The sequence below is a fragment of the Catharus ustulatus genome, chromosome 1 (assembly GCF_009819885.2).
Source record: "Catharus ustulatus isolate bCatUst1 chromosome 1, bCatUst1.pri.v2, whole genome shotgun sequence".
NCBI classification, from domain to species: domain Eukaryota; kingdom Metazoa; phylum Chordata; class Aves; order Passeriformes; family Turdidae; genus Catharus; species Catharus ustulatus.
Genome location: NC_046221.1, coordinates 70,834,212 through 70,857,309, shown reverse-complemented (window position 1 = coordinate 70,857,309; position 23,098 = coordinate 70,834,212). Strand labels below are relative to the sequence as shown.

At 39.0% G+C, this 23,098-nt stretch overlaps 1 protein-coding gene across 2 annotated transcripts in view; it reads left to right on the top strand.

Moving 5' to 3' along the window:
• FARS2 (phenylalanyl-tRNA synthetase 2, mitochondrial) overlaps positions 1 to 23,098 on the top strand; it is a 238,587-nt gene that overhangs the window by 115,591 nt on the left and 99,898 nt on the right. The window lies entirely within an intron of this gene.

Below are 23,098 nucleotides of genomic sequence, written 5' to 3'. Positions count from 1 at the left end.
AATAAAAGAAGGGCAAATCTGGTGATTGTTTACCTTTGATGAATTTTTTTCTCCTACAAGTTTATTCTTAAGCAAAACAAAATAGTATCTGAAATGTCAGACATCAGTGTATTTTTTTCTAGAATACTGGGGGAGAATAGACTTTTGAATGTGTGATCTTTGGAATCTGTTTGCAAATACAGTACTGCCTAATAGCTGTATCCTCCTCTGTGGACACTGTCCTAAATGGAGCTCAGGGAAAGGAGACAGTTTATGTCACAGAAGAACAGAGCAAGTAAGGTAATGCTTATGAGAGTGTAGCTCTTCTTTACCCATGGTATTTGGTCCCAGGAGTAAAATCAAGGTAGAATCTGAGTGCCTTGCTTTACTATCTTCCCTGCATCATTGTTTAATAGGATTATCCCCCACCTCTCTTCTGGTCTAGATTGTTCCATACCTGACCCTATCAGAAATGTTTGTAGTTAGTCGTGTCATCAAATTTTTCACCAGAAGCTGATTAAAACACGAGGGAGCCTTGAGGCTGTCAACGTTTTTGTAGGTGCTTCTCAAATAAGAATCAAGACAGTAAAGATGAGCAGAACCATACATGCTTCCTTCATTTCCAACAGAAGAAACTCATGCAAGAAAATACTGCATTTTATGTGTTGTTGTGTTGATAAATCTGAGTAGTGAAAATGAGTAATGAATAACTGTTTAGTAGTAATGTCAGTGCAATTGCATTGGACATTACTGGACACATGTAATTGGAATCCTGCAGTACCATCTCATTCTTATCTGCTCTTGATATTTTAGCTAATAGTACTTAAAAGCGGTAGAGGTCAGAAGGCCATACTTTTTAATCTTTGATTCCTACTACTGGTGCTCATATTGAAAATATTATTCTTTCTAAGGGGCCAAAGTCCAAAACTTCCTTTGAAAATAATGCCAACGAGAAGTGATTTGTCTTTCTTTTGAAATATGGTCGTGCATCTAGATTTTTTATTACATTTTGAGGCGTGTATGGCTAAGCTGTATGTGTGTTTATAGGTTTTTATATGTTGGATAATCTGGGGGGTCTTGACAGCTGTTGTGTTACCCAATTTCATTATTGTACCTGCTTGTCAAAGAGTAAAGGGATCAAGCAAAATGAAAAGTGTTAATACACAGTTAACTACTGTCTGTACTTTCAGCTTATGCCACTACCTCTCTGCAGACAGCAGTCTGGGTTTAGGTGAGGTGAATCATGAAAGTGTAGGAGTCAGGAGAAGGGCAGGTGATACAACTTCAAGGTAGAAGGATGTTCAGGGCATAGAATCTTATTGTGTAGGAAGATTTTTCTTTGTGAAGAAGAGTTGTAGTGGTGAAAGAGCTTTTCAACTGTATATGGCTAAGACATAAAATTTACAGTAATGTCACGATTATAAGCCGCACCATTTTGACTAAAATTTTGGTCCGAACCCAAAGTGCGCCTTATAATCAGGTGCGGCTTATATATGGACAAAGAACAAAAAGTTGCTGTTTTAGTTTGGAGGACAGGTGTCTGCTGAGAAAGGCAGGAGCTTCTCTTTGAAATGGAGAATGCAAACCCCCTCCCTCCAAATTTTTATAATTTTGAAATCAAGGGGCTTTCAGGCAAAAATATGGGAATTAGGAATAACAGTTCTTTACTAGGGAAATTAAAATAGAAATACGGTACTACAAAGAAACATACTCCAAACCCTGACAAAGTCAGAGTACAACATGACAGCCAATCAGGCAGGGTGTTGGTAGCAGTCCCATTAAATGGTGGCTGCATCCTCCTGCAGTGACAGATGTGATTCAGTTGGAGCAGTGCTCCTGCAGAAGGTGCAGTTTCCCTCCGGAGGTCCAGTGGTGATGTGGAGAAATCCAGTTTTCCTCTGGAGTCCAGTGGAGAAAGGGGCTCCCTTAGTGTCCCAAAACCTCTGTTTTTATCTTGGTAAGAAATGTTGGGCTCTTCCCCCTGGCTGGAGCAACTTCCAATGGGATGCAGTAATTTTATCAGTCACACAGTGGGACTCAATGGGCCATTAGCAGAAAATGACTCCCTGGAGGAAGGATGAGTTGTGAAAAGATAAAGAACAATGCCCTGCCTGGTTTCAATGGATGGCCCATTAGCAGAATATCTGCCGTGGAGATAAGGATCGCTGCCCCCACCCTCAACAGATGGTGACAGAACAGATACCTTTTATCACACTCTCTATTGTAACATTCGGCTTATAATCAGGTACGGCTTATATATGGACAAAGAATGAAAAGTTGCTGACACCTGGAAGTGCAGCTTATACTCAGTGTGGCTTGTAATCGTGAAATTACTGTAATCTTCTTGAAGAAATGCAGGCTGAGAGGAGTTTCTGTGGTATCTGCAGCTGTAGTAGGTGTTGTGTGTCTTTGAGGTTGGTCCTGAGTATTGTAGGAGCATATGCCCCTGCAGCACTGGGGGAGAAATGTTGACACTACTTTCTTGCTCTGTAGTAGCCTCAATTCATACCTTGAGGACTGGGCTGATGTTTGGTGTTATTTTAGGCCATCAGGAGATGAGTATTGTCTGTCCTTGGCATTGTTCTTCAGGCTACTCCTTTCAGTTATTGTACTGTACTGTTATTTTCTAAAGCACCCCCCTAAGCCTTGATTCCAAGTGTGTTTCATCACCATGCTTATTTTTATTCGCCATTTTGACTGAAAAAGCTTTTTTTTTAAAACTCAAAAAATGCTAGTTCAGAAAGATTGTGTGTGTCTGTGTGCTGTGTAGAGATCTGTTTATCTATGTGTCTGTAAATATGCACTGTTGTGTATGTGATCACATAGCTCTTTTGAAAAACATGTTTTTGTGTACAGGTTTGTTCAGTCCTCATTTTTCCGATTAACATTCCTTCAATTTACAGTGCTGATGCCAGATACATATGTAATGTCGATATAAAGTATCCCTAATATAAACATGCATTTTGTTAATATGGCATGAATTATTCATAGAATCATAGAATATGCAGAGTTGGAAGGGACCCATGAGATTCATCGAGTCCAACTGCTGGCACAGGATACCCCAAGAATCACACCATGTGCCTCAGAGCATTGTCCAAACACTTCTTGAATTCAGGTTTGGTCCTGTGACCACTTCCCTGGGGAGCCTGTTCCAGTCCCCAGGCACCCTAGAGGTGAAAAACATTTTCCACATATCCAACCTAAACCTCTCCCAATTCAGCTTCAGGCCATTCCCTCAGATCCTGTCACTGGTCACAAGAATGAAGAGATCAGTGTCTTCCTCTCCTCTTCCCCTCATGAGGAAGTTGTAACTGCAGTGAGGTCTCCCTTCAGTCCCTTCCAGGCTGAACAGACCAAGTGACCTCAGCCATTCCTCACATGGCTTCCCCTCCAGACCCTTCACCATCCTTTTCGCCCTCCTTTGGACACTCTCTGAAAGCTTAATGTCTTTTTGTACTGTGGCACAGAAAGCTGCCCCCAGCATTGGAAGTGAGGCTCCCCAGCTCAGAGCAGAGCAGGACAATCCCCTCCCTTGCCCAGCTGCCCATACTGTGCCTGATGCCCCTCCTGGCTGCCAGGGCACTGCTGACTTGTGTTCAACTTGCCGTGGACCAGAACCCCCAGGTCCATTTCCATGGGGCTGCTCTCCAGCCTCTCATTCCCCAGCCTATACACAGAACCAGGTTGCTCCATCCCAGTTGGTGATTGCCCATCTCTCTGGCTCATCAGGGTCTCTCCGAAGCTCCTCTCTATCCTCAAGGGAGTTCACAGCTCCTCCTAGTATTGTCAGCAAACTTGCTCCATATTCCTTCAAGTCTTGCATCCAGGAATGGGCCAAGGATTGAACCCTGTGTGGAATCCCATTATTACTATTATTATTATTATTATTATTATTATTATTATTATTATTATTATTATTATTATTATTATTATTATTCTTACTTTAGTTAGTGTCCTAAGATGTGGCAAAGAACAACCCAACTTTTGTGCAGGTGTCCTTAGAAATGCAAGTGGCAATCAGTAAGACCCATCTACTTAACTATGACTGTTTACACCATAAAATGAAATTCACTCCTATAATTATATTCAGAATTAGAGAAAACTGTTGCTGCTGTAGATTATTTGATCTCTCTAGGGAAACTTCCATCAAACATAACAGCCTACATTTTTACTTTGTTAATTATAAAGCTGTGAACAAGAAAATGCAAGACAATCTCGACTATTCTTAGTGTAATAGTAGCTTCCTAAAATATTACTGCCTTTATGAGTCCCAGTGGAGGATCTTTCTTTGTGTGAAAAAAACCCAATACCATCCTCTTGCATAAATGAGGAAATACATTCCAGATGTATTAAGCAAATAATCAACACACATTTATCATGGTCTCATAAATCCATGGATTTAGGTTATCTGCTGGTTTACTTTTGGTTTTTTCTCCATCTACCCCATCCAAAATAGATGTTTATTCTTTTGAAACTTCAGTTTGTGCCTATTTTGTGAGGACAGATGGATTAAAAATATTTTTGTCCCTTCTTTGTGATGATATGGAAGAGCATTTGAGAGTTGTGTAAAGTAATACTTTGTTTTTGACTTCTGTTGAGGTCTTTCATAAAGATAACAAAACCCAGTTGGACCCAGTTCTGGGCAGGCAGCTCTAGGTGGCCAAGCTTGAACCAGGGCCATTGAACTGGACAATGTCAAGAGGTTTTTCAGAGAATTCTTTCCTTCGGTGCTTTGATATTTGTATGTTCCACTGTGATCAGCTCTGCTGTTGAGTGTGATAATAATAAATCATCATGGTCCTGCTTCTGTGAGGTCTCTGCAGTTACACATTTTCAGACCATCATCAGTTTCAGTCACGCCCAGTTGCTGGGCACTTCTAGTTGCAGGACTGAAGCTGAACTTATGTCCAAAAGTAAATATTTGCTGAATTTTGAAACCATCAGGCTTATGAAACTAGAGTTTCTATGATGTGCAGCTACTTTTTGTTCTGTCTGTGCTCCCCCAAAAGCACACTTGGTGAAAGACACTTTATTGAACAGTAGCATCAAATCTCACAAAATTAGAACTTATATAGGTGTGGGTACAGAGCCTTTACTGTTTGCTTCAGAAGTACATCCTAGTATCATTTTACTCTGAATTCATCCACAAACCCTTGTTGTCAATCAGCTGAACTTTAAGGTTAGAAGGCCAAAGAAAACTTCTTACAAAGTAAAAATTGATTAGTAATGATTTTGTGTATATATCTGGAGGATGTGCAATAGTAACTCAGTCCTTTGAAGCTTGTAAATGATTTCTGGATGGTCACTGAGCACCAGATGGATTTGGCTGCTATTGTTGAAATAATCAGACCTGGCTTTTTTTTGACAAGCATCATTTAACAACATGAGTGATAGCCTTGTGCCTTTATTTCACCACTGAAACCTACACTTATGCTACCTTAAGAGACCAGTGTAAGCTTCTGGGATCCTTTTAAATCTTTATTGATGATTTACACTTGTCTTATTTTTTATTATTGAATCAAATTTATAGAGGTGTTAAAAAGCAAGTGTATCAACCATGGAAAATACTTAGAAGAGCCCCGTAGTGATATTAAGGATCCAAGTGTATGTTTCTTGGCTCAGTCAAAGAGTATCAAAATTTTTATTGTCCTCAGTCTTCTTGCAACACAATACTTTTTCCTCTAATCACCATCTAGTACTGTGTTCCTTTTTGTCACATGTAGACAAACCAGAGTAACTTTACAATGCAGGTGAAAACATCTGTTCTTTTCAGTGGTGGCTGCAAGGAGTGGGAGGTGTTTTGCATGTAGGTTTTTGTTGTCATTTCACTCTGGTAGTATTTTGGTTTTTCTGGTGGTCTTCATGATCATAAAATGCAGAGCAATTGAAGGGCAGACAACAGTACATCTTCAAAACTATTTGTGTCCATTGCTTGAAGTGCAGTTGTGTAAATTCACCTTCCTTTCTTTAACTATGTGGATTTAAAGGGAGGAGAGACTCACAAAGGCAGACACTGCAGTTTTCCTTTCATAGCATGTCTGTGTGACTGTGAATTTTAAGGTAGAAAATCTGTAAGGATCAGTATAGAATTGTGATTCTGTGATAATATCTGGCAGGTTTGCTAGTTTAAGCTGGTTCAATAAAGCTGATGTAGTGATTAGTTTATCTTGAGATTAGTGGTAGGAGCAGAAGAGTGGGGAATGGCATTCCTGGTTTTGGGTCACTGAAGAGGCAGATGTGTTCTGCAGTCTTGGCAGATGAGTAAATCCTCAGTATATATTGGCCACAGACTAGCTGTAGCAGAGCTGGCTAGTTTACCTCAGCAAGAGAGAAGTGGGATAAATTGTTCTTTCTGGAGCTTCCTGTTTACCTGACTAGGAAGCAGAATTAGCTTGTTCAGGAGGTGGCGTGGATACTTTTAGCCTTTGTATACCACAGAGACAACCTTGCAGTCTCTATCAGCAAGTCAGGGAGAGGAAAGGGCAATTTTGTTCATCTGAGAGGATTGTCTGAATGTACTGTAAATTTTGACTAAAGCTAAAGCAAGGCATGAACAATGGGACCAGTGACTTTGCTGAATTCAGCTTCCTTTCTGTGCTGTGATCAGGTTAATGTCAGCTGTGCAGAACTGCATCATGGCTGGACTCTGTTGAGAAGTTGAAGAGGAACAAAGTGCAGATGCCGGTCCAAACTTTCTTTCATCTCCTCATATTGGGGAAGGCATTGATGCTGACCTGGTTTTACTCTTCTTGGTTTCCTCTATGTGTTTACAACCTTTAATTTTTTAAAAAATTATTTCTTTAAGAGTGAAATTTTCTAAAGTCAGTCATAGGGCTTCTAATAAAAATTGCAGCTCTTTTTCTGTCCTGACATTCTGGTGTTTTTTGTGAATTTGAAATAAGGTGAATTTCATCTGATCTGAAGTGTTGTTACAGGATAGTCTTGGATACCTTAACTAGTTGTGCAGTCAGTAGATGTTTATATGCAAACCTGTGAAATACAATATTTCTAATTCTTCTTCTACTTATGCTGCAGGAAACAAGGAACAGTAGCAGTGAAGCCAGTGGTATATTTTGAAATAAATAAGAACTGGGCTGATTCTTTTTTCTTTTGCCATTTGGCTAGTGACAGCTTAGATCTCATCTGGTCTGTATTGGCACAGATTCACTGATGTTGGAGGAGCTTTTATGCTAATTCACACCAGCTGAGCTTGTTATTGCAGTCCAGTCTGTGCAAATGGGGTTGGTGGTTTTTTCTCCTTTTTACCTCTTCTTCTTTCCATCTTGTGCTCTTGTGCTCGGGCGTCTTTTGTTCTGCTCTTCATGCTTACTCCAATTCTGGCCATTTGCACATAAACTGCAAGACTGTTTCAGAGTAGAGCTTCTTGACATGAATCTATAAGCTTAATAATTTTGATTCTAGTTTGCATGGATATGTAGAAGATTTATTTTAAATACAAAATAAGGATTTATACTTTTCTATAGCTTTTTTATACTTACGAAAAACACATACTAGTGTTAATGTCTGAATGCATTTCTGCATAGGCAAACTCTATTTATTTATTTTGATTTTTGAGAAGTGAGAATGAATACGTAACAAAATCTGATGCCAGTGGTGATTCTTTCTTGGTGTTTTCCAGAAGAACTTATGTTTTTATTGTGACAATACAAAGTAGGAAGGATTTATATTCATCTAAGGATCACTATGTCTAAGAGCCTATCCCATCTTACCTGACTTGGGGGAATTACATATATTTTGTAGAAAGAAAGCTTATGCTAACATATATGCCAACTTCATGTGATAAATATCCAAGGACACTTTGGTTAATCTGGTTGTGTTTTAAAGGCTGATGACATTTAAAATTGTTCAGGAAAGCAGGCAGTCATGATGAAAACTTCTCAGAAGCTAAAAACCTCTTACAATGATGTGAAACTCGTGTGCAATACGTCTTAGACACTGACAAGTAAAATAAAATTCTGATCATTCTGTTGTGCTTATAATAATTTAATCTTAAGTCATATCTGTGCAATTATAAGAATTTTATAGGACTTTGTGGTTTGCATTCTCAGAGTATGCATATTTTAAAAGTATGTTAGTGAAAAAGAGATGATGAAAGGAAGGTTATCAAGTTCTGTGCTCCAGTGGAGGATTGCTCTATCTCAATGTTCTGTCTCATGACCAGTAACATTTGTATCAGAGAAAAACGGGGAAAACTTACAGTAGAGAAATGTGGTAACCGAATATTCTGTATCTTTCTTTCTAACCAGGAATGCGTCACAGTTTGCTGATAAGGCAAAACCTGATGATGCTTATTTTCCCACACAGACAGTATACTGTACACTTGCAATCATACATTTTTTTAAGTGTAGCTTTTCAATACCTGTCTAATCTTGAGATTAGTAAGAAAGTTTATAGTCTCTTCTGATAAAATGGACTATTTAGGAGTTTTAAATCCAAATTCTGAAGTCTTGCTTGTTTTCAGTTTGTCATGGCAAATTCCTCAGAAACAGTATTAGTAGTTATTGATTAGATGAAGTACAGTAATTTCACTACTATAAGGCACACCTTAAAGCCTAAAATTTTGATCCGAACCTGGAAGTGTACCTTATAATCCAGTGCACCTTATATATGGACAATGTTTGGAAATTTGCCTACCCGGAAGCGCGAACAGCAAGCGGAGCCGCGCGGGGCTGCGCAGCTTGGCGGGGCTCATGCGATTCCGTTTCTTATTGGTTACTTTGTTGTGCATGGATGATCACTGCAAAAAACAGGTGTGCCTTATAATCTGGTGTGCCTTATATATTGAAAAAGTTTGGAAATCTTTCCGGCACCCAGAAGTGCGCTTTATAATCCAGTGCGCCTTAGAATCATGAAATTACTGTAATTTAAAACTGTATAATTAAGATTCTGTTAACGCAGCATCACCTTGTGGAATTTAATACATTTGGAAGTTCAAAAGCTTCACAGAGTTTGGACGGAGTACAGAAACTTCTGTTGAAGTGTATTTTTGTGATTCTGACATCAATTCTAGAAATAAATAATTCTGAACTGTGTTGTTCGCTAAATTAATTGGTCGTTTGGTTTCTTTGAGCAAATGACTAGTATACGTCAAATTTCATCATTTATAAAACAAGGTTAGTTGTACCACTTCCTTAAGGCTTAATGTTTGCTAGAAGACATAAAGAACAGTGTTAGAAAAATGCTTCATAAACATTAGTCTCTCAACTGTGCCTGGTTCTTGTTCCCCACTCTACACTGCACCATCACTGCTGGAAAATTATTATCTTTTATTGTTTAATTCCCTTTGGGTTTGAGATAAGCCAGATGGTGAGGTTGCCTTCCAGGGGAGTTTTCTGCTTTGCATTATCAATTTTCCAATCCCTTACAAGTAATGGAGGAGTTGCAGCATGTAATCCGCTTTGGTCTAGGTGGTTTTTACGTACCTGTATGTTGATTTGCTAATTCCTAGTATTTAGTATATTTAATTTCAATTAAATTTTTCCTTGTTTTCATCATGATCTACTTGATTTGAGTGATTTGTATGAGGATTGTGGTAGGAAGTATTGTATTCTTGGCACAGGTTTCCGCTTTCCAAAATATTAAAGCAAAATCTAAATAATTATTTCTAAATATCTAAGGAAAGAAGGCAAAAAGTACTCTTTAAATATGTTTTCAGGAACTGCATAGATTTTACAGGATGTGAAGCTCAGCAGTTCACCACCTTAGCTGATCCTTTGCAGAATTCAGTGTCTTGTGTAATTTGGCATATGGTATCTTTAGTAACTTGTGGGAACCCCTAAAATCTTGACTGTAAAGATCCCACTGCAATATTCTACAATAAAGGCGTGTGTGAGTCTATGTGTGGAGTTTTGTTTTCATTTAAAGAAAAAAACCCCTATTAAGTAGTGGGTTCTAACTCTAAGACTAAGCGTTCTTTGAATGTATTATAAATTATTAGACAGTTTGCGTAACCTGTATGGTAGAAACTTGTTAGGTCTCACAATCCGCAGAAGCCCAGGAATGGGCACCCAAAATCAACTTTCCTTTAAGGAGATTTTGCAGCCCTTCTCTTTCTCATCTGTGAAATGGTGCCATAACCCCAAGAGCTGTGTTAAATATTAACTTGTTTGTCCACTTTGCCTTGAAATGATGAAGTGCTCCATAAATAACAAGTGACATTTATAGAAGTTCTTCTGATTGTGGTTTCATGAGGAAGGTAAGCCAAAGGTGCTACTTGAAAGATGTTGCCATATAAAATACCCAAATGACGTGCTTAACCCTTCACTGCAGAAAGAATTGACGGGGGGTTGAATGTAAATGACCTTGGGATGTGTTAGTTTAAAATGTAATCTATTTAGAAAGAAAATTGGTTTTGTTTGTTTGTTTTGGGGGGGGGGTTGTTTTGTTTTTGGTAGTGTTATGATACAATCTTGCAGCGTCCTTTTATTTTGAAGCCCACTGGAATAGTGTGTAATTTCTATGTATGAAATTTTCTGTTGAGGTTAGTATTTTGGACTTTCTCCTTCCTGAAAGTACCTCCTAAGCAGAGGTTGAGCATGATTTTCCTATAAAGAATTATGAGCACACACACAAAACTATCCTCACAGAATCATATGTGTCTGAGGGGACCTCCTGAGCTCTGTGGTTGAACCCCCTGCTCAGCACAAGTCCAGACAGAGCAGTTTGCCCTGGGCTTTGTGCAGTCATGTTTAAAATTGCTCCCAGCAGAGCCTGTACCCATCTATCAATGCAATGAAGTGAGCTGTCCCATCATGTCTGTAATCCTGGGAAGGTCTCGGCTCTGCAACTGCGCTCAGACTTTTAATTCCTCCTATTTGCCTCCCTTGCTGTGTGCATGTACAACCAATTTTGCTTTCAGGAGAGAGGCAGAGGATTCCTAAAGCTGGTTGTACCACTTTATAAAACATCTGTGGGTTTCCATTGCCATTAATACAAGCAAGATCCCTTGCCCATCAGAGGGAAGGGTTCAAAGCCTATGGTGGTAGAGTAGAGAGTGAGTAATAGGATTTGAGCTGATTCAGTCTTTATCCACAGCTATGCTGATATAGCTTGTATTTAGAAATGCTGTTATTCAGTAAGTTTCATTTGGTATATGTAGGTAAACTGATTATGTGTTCAGATATTTCTTTACAAGATGTACAAATGTGCATCAGCTGCTGAAAGGTGACCCCTCTGTGTTTGTTTTGTTGCTTTTCTTTTTCCATTTCCTGAGCAAGGAGGGAAGGGAGATCTAAGGCTGCTGTGTGCTGGAAAACTTAATGTTATTTGCTGTAAGTATGGGTAGTTGTGATAAAAAACTTAGAAAACCTCCACTAAAGTAAAATGCAAAATAAAAAAAACCCAAAAAAACAAAAAAAAACAACAACAAAAAACTGCCTAGCATATTCTTTCTACCTTAAAAAAATCAAATGTGTTTCTGCAAAGGGATTAAGAAACTCCAGATGGCTGTTTAAAAAAATAATTAAAATGGGGGTGGAGAAAGTCAAGAAGAAACAGTTTCTATTGACTTGCTCTTTCTTTTTTAGAAAGGTCACTGAAAATTTACACAGTGACAAAATAACAACCCAATTAGTATCTGTCCTGGAAATCTAAATGTTAATTTATTTCAGATTCTCCTCTATTGACAAGTGGGACTGATATTCAAGGTGGACTTCTCTACATGAGTGCAGGGCAAAAATTACCATTATGAGTTTCTATAGCAATTGCTGTCAATTTTCAAACTGAAAAGAAAAAAATATATAATTAAATATTATCTATATGTTTGTTTTGTACAAAAATTATTCTTTTAATTATATTTCTGATAGCTATAAAAGACACAATTTGGTAATGTGAGTTACAGTAATTTCACAACCATAAGGTGCACCGGACTATAAGGCACACTCCCCGGGAGTTGGCAAAATTCGCAACTTTATAGATCATATAAGGCGCACTGGACTATAGGGCGCACTTTTTGTTGGCCGCGAAGATCCGTGCCATGTGCAACAAAGTAACGAATTAGTTACGGAAACCCGTGATCGTTGAGTTTACTGGCAGGTGCACAATTTGGAAACATTTTTCACAGATCGGTGTAGGCTTTCAAAAGCAGCCCCAAGCGCCCTCCCCATGCAGTGGGCCCTGGCACTCCCACTCACCCCTGGTGCCGACTGGCATGGCTCAGTGCAGCCACGGAGCCACCTCCCCCTTGCGACTCCGTGCTGCTGCGGTGCTATTCCCCATCGCGGCTCCGCAGAGCCACCATGCCGTTCCCTCACTCGGCTCGGCGCTCCTGCTGTGCTGCCTGTCCCTCACTCAGCTTGGCGCCGCCGCCATGCCACCCATCCCTTGCTCGGCTAGGCACTCCTGCCGTGCCATTCCCCCTCGCGGCTCCGTTGTGCCGCCATGCTGTTTCCCCTTGCGGCTCTGCGGAGCGGGCCTGCCGCCCATCCCTCGCTCGGCTCGGCGGTGCTGCCACTTCTTACCCCTTCCCCGCGGTCGGCAGCGGCGCCGCCGCTTCTCGCCCCTTTCCCGTGGCTGCAGGGGCAGCGCTGCCGCCACCGCTGCTTTCCCACGGCCGGTGGCTCCTCATTCCCCCCGTGCTGGGGCCAGGGCTGGGGCTGGCTGCCTCCCTCCCCACGCAGCTCCTGCGACCGTGGCTGCCCGCTCCCGCCCCCCCTCGTGACTCGGCGCTCCCGCGGCACTGCCGCCCCATTGTGGCTCACACTTCCGGGGTGGCAAATGTCGCAACTTTGTACATCATATAAGGCACATCGGACTATAAGGCACACTTCTGGGTTCGGGGTGAAATTTTAGTCAAAAGGGTGCGCCTTATAGTCGGGAAATTACTGTAATCTTAAAAGAACAGCATCCCCTTTATCTAGTGCTGAAAAAATATTCCAATAGAAAATACTATTTCATTAATTGTCATAACATAAAAATATAGATTTAGGGGATCTAACATTTCCTTTATCTTTCATTTCTTTAGGTGCCAGTGGTGCACTACTTTTACAAAATTAACTTCAGTGCATAACAAGAAATTAATTACCAATTGTGAAAAAAGAATATTATCTAGAGAACTAGTGACTTTTTTAGAGAAAGAAATCTCTTTAATAAGGGACCTTTAATTGCAGTTCTTCAAATGAGCAAGAGAAATTATTCTTCTTATACTCCAGAAAGAAGAGCTGATAAATTGCCTTCTCTGGCAACTCATTTAAATATTTTAGCAGTGAATTAAAATACCATCCAATCAAAGCAATATCCTTTCATTTTTGTTCTATGCTTATCAGGGCATTTCCATTCATATAGTCCACAAGGAAGACACAAAACTCACTGAAAGAAGGTTGGATCTTTCCCACTGAGTAGCTGTGACAGTGACACAGACAGAAAACACACTTGGGCACACCTCTCCATCCCTGCTGGGACAGTGGGATAGAGACAGTGGTCTGTCCTCCATGCCTGTGCTCTGTGCATGGAATGAGATAATGTTTAGTGCTATGTCCCAAGGAGACAGAGAGAGAAACCTTCATCCCACAACATCCTGGGTGGAACAGGGCAAGGGGGAGTTAGGAGTGTTTAGAAAGCAAAGGACATTGCTGAATTTGCTTCTTCTCCTGTGAAGGACCATTATCTGATTAAGTTTCCACAATAATCATTCCTCTGTGGATGAATTGGAGCTGCTTTGGTGGAGGATACTGTTCTTACAAGCATCTGCCTCACTAAGGCAGTAGTTGGAAAGCATGAAATGGGTGCCTTTAATGACAGCAGGAAAGAGCAGTCTGTGCCCTTGAGTGCTGCTCTGCCATGTCTTTCTTTCTGAGGAAAAAGTTCCTAGTTGAGTGTAGCAACATCTTTGAACTTGAATTTTTCGCATGTGACCACTCACTGTGTGCTTTTTGTTATCCCAGTGCCTGACTTGAGACCACGGGGTCTGATTTGCAGAAGTGTCAAGTGCTCACAGCAGCAGCTGTAGTAATAGGGAGCTGTGCTTTGAACACATTAAACCCCATGACATCCTTGGTGCTCAGAAACATCAGGCTCCAGGTATGTCAGATTGGGAGCAAAATTAATAGATGCTTTTGATCTTAAAGTGCCCACGTTCCAGCTTCAATACAGGAGGCACTAATACTTGCCCAACTTACAGAGACATGCAGAGGAAAAAAAAAAGAAGTCTAATATTTTTCAAACATTTAAATATTGTGGAACTGAATGCTTCATTGGGAAGCTCATAAAAGAAAGAATGTGTCTTCAGAGCTCAGTTTGAGTGTTACTCAGTGCAAGAAGCACTTGGGGTACATGTTCAGCAAGGCAAGGAGTGCAAGCAGGGACCATTAACCGTTGTCTCTTCTCTGAGCTGAACAGAGCAAACTCTCGTGGAAAGATTGATACTTGCTTGTCTCATTGCAGACAGCATCGTAATGTATTGTTGAGAGCATTTTAGTGTTCCTCAGGCAACCTTAATTCTACTTTTTCAGAATATCTGAATGTTTCATTGAAACACCAAGTGTTGTGTTAAGGCTCACTTTTGTGGGCCATTTTCTGGATGTTTTAAATTGAAAACTGAAAAATGGAAGTATTCTGTTGTATATCATCACATTCTTATGAGTCATCAGTGTAATATAATTACAAGTATTGTAGAGTAATTCTGTGTCTACATAGCTCTATTACATGTAGAAAATATTAGACAAAATTGAGAATTCATATCAATATAGTGGAAGAAACATGGGGTTTTTTCCAAAGAGCTGTGAAAGACTGAGTGCTTTATGTGGCAATCTTTGTCTCTTTTTTAAATATTTTCTAAAGAAAATTCTTCCTCATTCACAGATAAATAAAGCTGGTCGGTTTTGTGCTGTTGGCCCCTGTGTAATGGTGTAAACTGTACTATAGAGTACATATACCTAGGCAGAGGATAATTGCAGAGTCATCCTGCAACCCATCCCTCACTTGCTTGTGTACCTGTTTCCATCATCTTTTACATGCCTTGACAACCGCATGGCAAGAGTAAGCAAGAAGCCTCTGCAAAAAACAGCTAATGTACTTCCATGAATTATTTCAAGGACTTCAAGCAAAACCTTTTCTTCTGTCTTTTTCTGAGCTTTTCTTATATAGTTTGGGTGGGACTTCACAATGTTACATTTCTTTCATCTCCAATAGCTGGTAATATTGTATTGTGTGAAGCTCCTTCAACCACTTTATGCCAAATTGTAATACAATTTATGTCCCTTTTAACAAAATCGTTGTACTTCAGAGAAAAAAATGTACCGCTGCCAGAACTCGTTAATTTTGTACAAATCAGAAAGTAAATGGAAAAGAGTTACTTTAAACTTAATGGAACAATTACTTAATCTTAAACATTTTTTGTCACCTACTTCATATGGAGATGGTGGCTTAGTTTTAAAGGTAGTCGCTAACTTAAATGTTCTACTCATAAGCAAGAAAAGCATGGAAGTTTGGCTGTGGTCCTCTAGTATTACTGATTAACAAAATTATTTGAAATAAATTACATATAATTTTTTTTTAATGTGACTATATACACTTCGTGCAGTGCAGAAAGAGGGATATAAGGGCAGGGGAGTACTTGAAACAATTTCCATTGCATTTGTGTCATATGAGTACCGAAATCATGAAAGAAGTTGCTAGAAATGAGGAAACTAATTAAGAGAAATCTGAGAGAGAAATCTAAGAGAGATATTAACATGAGGTGATTGCTCTGAGATGAAAGATTTTTGTTCTTTTCCTTGTAATTATACAGTGATGCTTGTTTCATACTAAAACTTGAAGCTGAAATGGATACATAGGGTCAAATTCATCTAATTTGATTTACATGTCTAAAAGCTAAGTATTTGTTTCTACATTTCTTATGATAGAGTGAATAATTATTCGTGGTATTCTCTCCCTATTTACAGTAGAACTGAAGGATCTGGTTTAGATCAGATACTTTGCAATGTGTAATTGTTAAGTAGCCACCAGTATTGCTCAGAATTATGCTGCTTCTCAGCATCTTCTTGCAGATACCTCTGCATCTGCTTGCAAGCCTCCCCAAAACCCATGAGAATATATTAATAGCTATAAAATTGTAAATGACCAGATGCAACTTCAAAACATGAACTGAGTAGGAGAGAGAACTCTTTTGCCTTGAGTGAAACCCTTCAGTTTCTGTCCCAGAAGAACTCTGTACACTGTGCCATTTCACAGTGCCACTGAGCAGGTGTAGGGTTGGGCACAGCTCAAGTCCTTTATCTGGTGATGCATTTCAAAGGGTTGTTGCTTCATAGAAGTCAAGCAGTACACTACAAGCTAAAGAAACTAATTTCATGCTAATAAGTTCAGGCTTTACTCCACTGAGTGTTCCTGGGAACATGAAGATGAGAGAGGAAACAGGGGATTTTCAACCCAGGAAGAAGAGCAGGTCCTGGCTCTCTCTGTCTTTTCCTGAGGTACAGAATTGAGTATCCTAAGTGTCTGTCTATGCTACAGCTATATTCTTTCCCTTTTATGCATGTCTGTGTGCAAAATGTACCAGAAGACTAGTTAGGCATTCATAGCTGTGTTACAAGTGCAGCTAAAAGTATTTGCAGGTGTTCAGGTTTGACAAATGCCAGATGGAAACACTGGACTCAGGAGCAATATAGAGAGGAATACAAGAGGGTCTTTTGTGACATTGTCTTTAAATCCTGTTTGCTAATGTCTGTAATTATATGTTTAAATCATGTCTGTGTCTTTAATAGCATGAGACCTATTGACAGAAAATATTTTGTCCAGGAACATGCAATGGGCAAATTTTTTAAGATGGTGGCTTAATGAATAGGTGTTGGCTGGGAAGCCACTCTTTGAAGAGCCCTTTGTGAGCAAAAGTAAGAAATGTCTTCCAAGCTGTTATAGCATAGAGCTGATGGAGTAGTTCTCTAGTAAGAAGAAAGGAAAACTGGGAGTAGTGCTTCTGAACAAAATTTTTTGATCCTGTGCTATGTGACAATACTTTTAAATACACCTGGACCTTTTATGTTGGGCTTTCTTAAAAATAAATAAATTCTGTATACACAGAACCTTGTCAGAGTGATACAAAACACATGTAGCGGAATTCATTGGAGTTCATTGAAGTTGGACTATAAATGCTGTACTTCAGTACAAAATCTTCTTTCAGTTTTACCATCGGAATACTGAAGAACTGTTGACAGAAAGATTTTGAAATTCAATGTTTTACATTTATTATGTGTCTTACCTAAGTCATTCTAGAAAGGAAGGACTATTACCCCAACTCCCGTTATAAGGCAAGTGATGCCTAAGTGATCATAAGACTTTTCATGACTTTCTTCTCAAGAATGAGTTTGTGGCAGAGGAGCTAAATCATAAGCCTTATCTGTCTATTATTTTTATATATTGTAAAGCCAAGGAACCCCAGTCATAAACTCAATGCTTCTTTATGGTACATGCTGTAGAAAAACAAAATGTGATATCAGTCCCTGCCTGTGGAAGTTGAATTTATTGTGCAGTGTCAAGCTTTTGGAATAATCATGAGAGTGTGCAGCTGTCAGCTGAACATATTTTTTAACCTTTTTATATACAGGTGTTCTGGCTGTTCTGATTCTTGAACAAGAATATGAAACGTGCTGAACAGTGTCCTGTGCTATGATAGATACACTGCTACCTCTGTATCTTTTGAGGATGTCTTAATCTTGTGAAGATTATCCCACATTCTGATGATCTTTGTGTTCTTGTTCCTTGCTCTGTCTGTTGTTCTATGAGAAAAGGCCATTTTGTAAGACACTAGGCAGTCAACTTTGGTAAAATTTTACCAAGAAAGTTGCAACTAGGGGCAATAAATATATGTGAAGGGAATTTGTCTGACTGTGCTTACACCCTGAAAAAATGAGATTCGTAATTGAATTTCTGAACTGTGTTGTAGGCTTGGGTTTTCTCTCAAGTGGGAGCCCCTCATGTATTTCTTTATAGCATTTATTTTTTCAAATCTCCATGGCTCCAGTGTCTAGGGAGATTTAACAGTATTAGAAGATATTAAAAGGCCCAAACTCTCAAAATCCAGCTTTTCCTGAATGAATGAAACATAAAGAAAGGAATTGAAGTTTGCTTTTACATACAAAGAACAAAAAGAGCAATACTGTAGCCTGCAGGCAGAGCCAGGGGAAAAAGACTGAATGAGTAAATTAATTTTTTGTTCTGTGACATAAATTAGGACAGCAAATTGCACTGTCATCCATTTAAAACGTTCAACCTTGAGACAGGGGTAAGGAAAAAACCTCAAAAACTAAGTAAGTCATTTGTTCAGCTATGCAGGCTGAAATACAGAGAGAAAGAAAATCATATACTGTTAAAGTATTTATAGTTAATGACTATTGTCTTGTACTGCTCTTGGGAGTTAAGAGGATACTTTATTGTACATAATTTGAAAGGTAGAATGCTGTTGCAATGTATGGCTATGGACTTCGAAAAAATATCCTAGGGTTTAAGTAAGATTCTGTTTAATGGTGGATTTGTCATTGATTTTGTTGGGAATGCTTAGGAGGGCTTGGAGGAATCAGAGAGATGAACTTGGGCAAAAGTAGGAAGATTGAAAGCAGCAAGGAAGGAGGACTGAGAAATTCATAATTTCAGAAGCAGAAAGATTAAAAAAATAGAAGTGGAAAGTATCAGTTGGAGATGGGAAAAAGTAGGGAAAGCTCTTCCTTGTTGCTTTGGTTCACTCTTTCGTCTTCTTGCTAATCTAAATTTCCTGTCCTCTTCTGCTCTGGTCATCCATTTCTCCCTATCAGAAATGTTTTTTTCCCAACTACTTGACCTGTTGAGATATTGGCAAAATGGTAGAATGAATGTTAATTACATATTAGAAGAAAGTGGATGGTTTCCCTGGGTAAATTTTAAAGTAGGCTGTTCTTTTAGTATATACATAGCTCTTTTGGTTATAGAACAAAAATAAACATACTTATTAAAACTTATTCAAAGCCTTTAAAGCTCTTCTGCTTAGTTTTTAAGTGGGGAGAACAGAACAGATCAGTCTGACCCAGGAGACATAACCGTGGTCTCAAAGTGACTGTTATTGTTAGAAAATTATTCCACACATGAGATTTAGAAAGATAAGTTCTCTCTCAGTAGAATGGGCATAATTGAATGTTTACTTCTTTTCTTGAGTCCTTGAAGAGTGGCTTTCTTAGCATGCATCATCTGAATGCCAAGTCCTCATTTCATGATGTAATTTAAACTGAGTTGCACACAGGAGCCTGAATGTATCAATTTAACTGAGTTAAAAGAGAATACTGTAATGGTTTTTAATTTTCCTTTCACTGGACAGGAGTTCAGAGAAGATTTCGGTAAGCTTTTTGGCCTCAGTTGCTTAATATCCCAGCCACATGACTTTGCAGTTTGAGAAGCTCTTCTCTATTAGGCTGATGCCATAGTATTACTTTTTTCCATGTAAAACTTTTGACTCCCAACATATGGGAGTTTTATCTGAAATAATTCATGAAAATAATAAGGAAATAATTTTAAATGGAATATTTTTAGCACAGGTAAACATGTTTGCCCCATTGCTGTGGCAGTTATGTGGACTATGCATTCCTAGTATCTAAAAAATAGTAATTTTTAAAAAATATATTTAAATAAATTAAAATATTTAAAATAACAAATATTTATTTTGCCAAACCTGTTTTTCAAAGCCTGATTCATAAGCTGTCCATTAATTACATAGAACTCAAATCTGGGCCTTGGCATGCCTTGGCATTTGTTTCCATAATTTGTGGTGTTCTGTGTCAAGCTGCATTCATTATAACTTACTGTTATAACTGTTCATTATAACTTACTTTCTATACTGTTAAAAGCTGATTTGTTGTGTAAAACATGATATATAATCTGTATGCCCTTGAGAATCTGTTCACCTCTCTTCCCACCATTTTAGTTCTAGAACTGGCTCCATTAACATTCATAGTTTAGACTGAAAGAAGGAGATCAAATTCAGGTCTTTGCTTCTGGAACTCATCCCAGATTTCAGCTACTCATACTTTGGGTGCATTTTGTGAAGAACACCTTGCATGCAGGCTGCTGTGTATTCATGATTTTGCCTCAATCCAAGATCAAAATTTTATTTCTTTCACTTCTCAGTAACTGCTGAGTATGACAATTTGAAGACCCAATTTAGGGTCTATTGAAAGAAAGATTTCTTTATTGGCAGTTTTACAGAAGTAGCAAAAAATATTATATAAAAGCTGGTATCAATATAAAAATATGTATGACTGGAATGTAAACCAAAAGAGCTTTGTCAACCTGTTACTAATACTATGTTGCAAATTATGGCTTAAAATTGTTGTACAGAGCAGACTGTCTTGCCTCACACTCCTTGAGAGGGTGATTGTTTGTGTCTGTGGTTTTTTTCTGAAGATTCAGAGCAATATAATCCATTTATTCTGGCAGGTCATTATTTATGCCTTAGTGAATAATTGGGAAGATTCCCATCCTGACTGAGCAAATTTAACTTTCATTTAACATTGCTTTTTAGAGAATGATTTGCTTGGTCTACATTACATGTAAACTGATTCACCTAGGCTCAAAGGTGAAGTCCAGGACAAATAGATATGACTTACCAAGGAAGATAAGGACTCTTGAGCTTGTCTGTAAGACAGAGCTGCAATGAGGCAACCTTCTGACACCAGATCTGAGCTGTCCTAGCCCCCAGTGTGGGAAGCCACTCAAACTGTTTTATCCTTTCCTCCTCCATCTTTGGCTACCTGACAAGCAAAGCTTCCAGCAATTTTCTTCTGGTGAGGAGTCAAATTTTTCGTGTGAGGCAGCAGGACCCTGGCAGTGTAAAAACCTTTGATGGCCGGTTAGGGAAAGCTCTTATGTCAGGAAAGCTTTATCTATTGGGCTCTGTTATTTCAAGCAGTGATGCTATGATTGTCCCACCAGGTCCCTGGAACCTGCTGCTTTGGCCAGGTCTCCTCATAAGACCCTCAGTTTTCTTTCTGCCACATTTAACACTGTTCTGTGTTTACTCTTCCTGTCTTGTTGACTCACATTCACTTGACTTCTTTGCATATACTTGCCAAAATTTGGTGCATTTAAACATGTATTTGTGTTGGGAAAGCTATGGTTTGCTCTCTCACTCAGCAAGATGATTACTGGCTCATTTAGTTTCTATGTCACCTGATCATTTCCAGTCAGAAATATGTTTAGAAGCATGCATTAATCTGAGTCCCCCAAGGTAGTTGTTCAAATTACTTAAGTCAATGCTGCATTGACTTGGAGCTCTAAAAACAGAAGGGGGGAGAAGAGGTCAGAGGTAAAATGACTGAAGGTTCAGAGTGCAGAGATTTGCTAGTGCTGATTTGAGGAGGAATTTTAATAATCTGAATTTTCATTTTTTCTTTCATTTATTTTGTCTGAGTAGAGGTAATTCTTTGCTGATACAGCTTTCACTGTGGACATTTGAGAAGTTTGTGGTTTGAAGGCTGATAATTGTACAACGATCATCCAAAAGACAAGTTCAGTTTGGTGAATAGGTGTTTAATCATAGCTGAGATGACAATGCTCTGAGCTGCTAGGCAGATAGCAGAATTTCTTTGTCTGCTACGAGTCTGCGATGTGTCCCAGCCCTTCTAAAAAAAACCCCAACAAACCAAGCCAGAAAACCAGAATAGAAAAGAAGTTGCTGATATAAAATCAAGACATTCATTGCAGAGTTCAAGTTCATAGCAAGTCAATGAGGAAAAAATGTGTTACAGTGAAAACCATTCTCATATCAAAATATTAAAAAAACTCCAAGTTTTAAATGTAAACATCTGCTAATCAGAGTATTCACTGTTCTTATCTTCTGTCCTATCTTTTTTTTTGGTCTGATGTACCAGTAATCATCACTAATATGGGGAAGGAGGATCATCATCACCATCATGCATACTTTATTGACCATCTGTGAATTAATAATGCCAATGCCTAATCTGGCATCTTTAGGTTTCAGGTTTAATGCCTAATCTGGCATCTTTAGGTTTCAGGTTTAATGCCTCTGTTGAGATTAAGCAGTGACCATTCAGAACCCTCATGGACATTTCTCCTGGTGCTTTACTTTATCTCTGGAGGAGGGAGTTGCTCTACAGAAATGCCCATATGTATATGAAAATCTGATGCTTCTGAAATGAATAGGAATTCTGTCACTGAGTCAGGAGTTGCTGATCTGGGAAAGGCAAGCTGAAAATTTGAAGAACCAACACCATTGCAATGAATTATCTTCCTTTCCTCAGAGCCGTACAAATGTAATTACTGTAATATGGTGATGTATGGAGAGAAACAGTGCTTTCATCATGGAAGATAAACAGTTTATGGTTTATGCTGAGAGTCAAAGCTCAAAATCCCACCCAAATACAAATATCAATACATTCTTTGTAGTCACTTTTCTTTAAAAATCAACAGGAGCAAGTTGTGCAGTTCTTCATGTAATGTAGCATGGGTTGTAGGTTTTCAGAATCAGATTGTCTCATAGTCTGCTGGTTGGTCTAAGCACTTTGAAGCAGCTCTGCCATGAGGTACCTTTTGAGTTCACACCCAGTCCTCTTATTTCCTAGGATTTCCACAGTTCAATTGATGAACTGTCTGCTTTCAAATATCAGAAAGTGCAAAATCTTGCCTTTGAGCACAGGAGAAGGAACAGGCAGAAAGAATATCCTGACACCTCTATGAAGTATTCTTACAGATTGATGTAACTCCTGTGGCAGTGCAATACTGCTGATGCAGCGAGACACAGAGAGGTTCTGCTGAGGACCTGTTATTCCAGAAAAACAGGCAGGTTCAAGTGAATTAATGGAATTGTGTGTGTGTCTCTTTTCCCAAGCTTGGTCTGCCTCCCTCTATTTGAACAGAACTCAGGCTTGTTTAGTATCAGCATTGAACACAACAGGATAACTCAGGATATCTGTCAACAGTACCCAAATAATGGGAGCGGTTTCCTTTCTGATAGCAGAGACAAGGGTCATACAGAAGGCTTGTGCTTCCAGCCTCCTACATGAAGATGGGGAAGTTGCTGAGTTCAAAGTTTCCAAAACATTAGTTTAAATTCAGACTGGTGGGGCTGATGTGGCCCTGGTGCATAGCTGTGAGATGTGCAGTGATCTTGTGTGACTCAGGA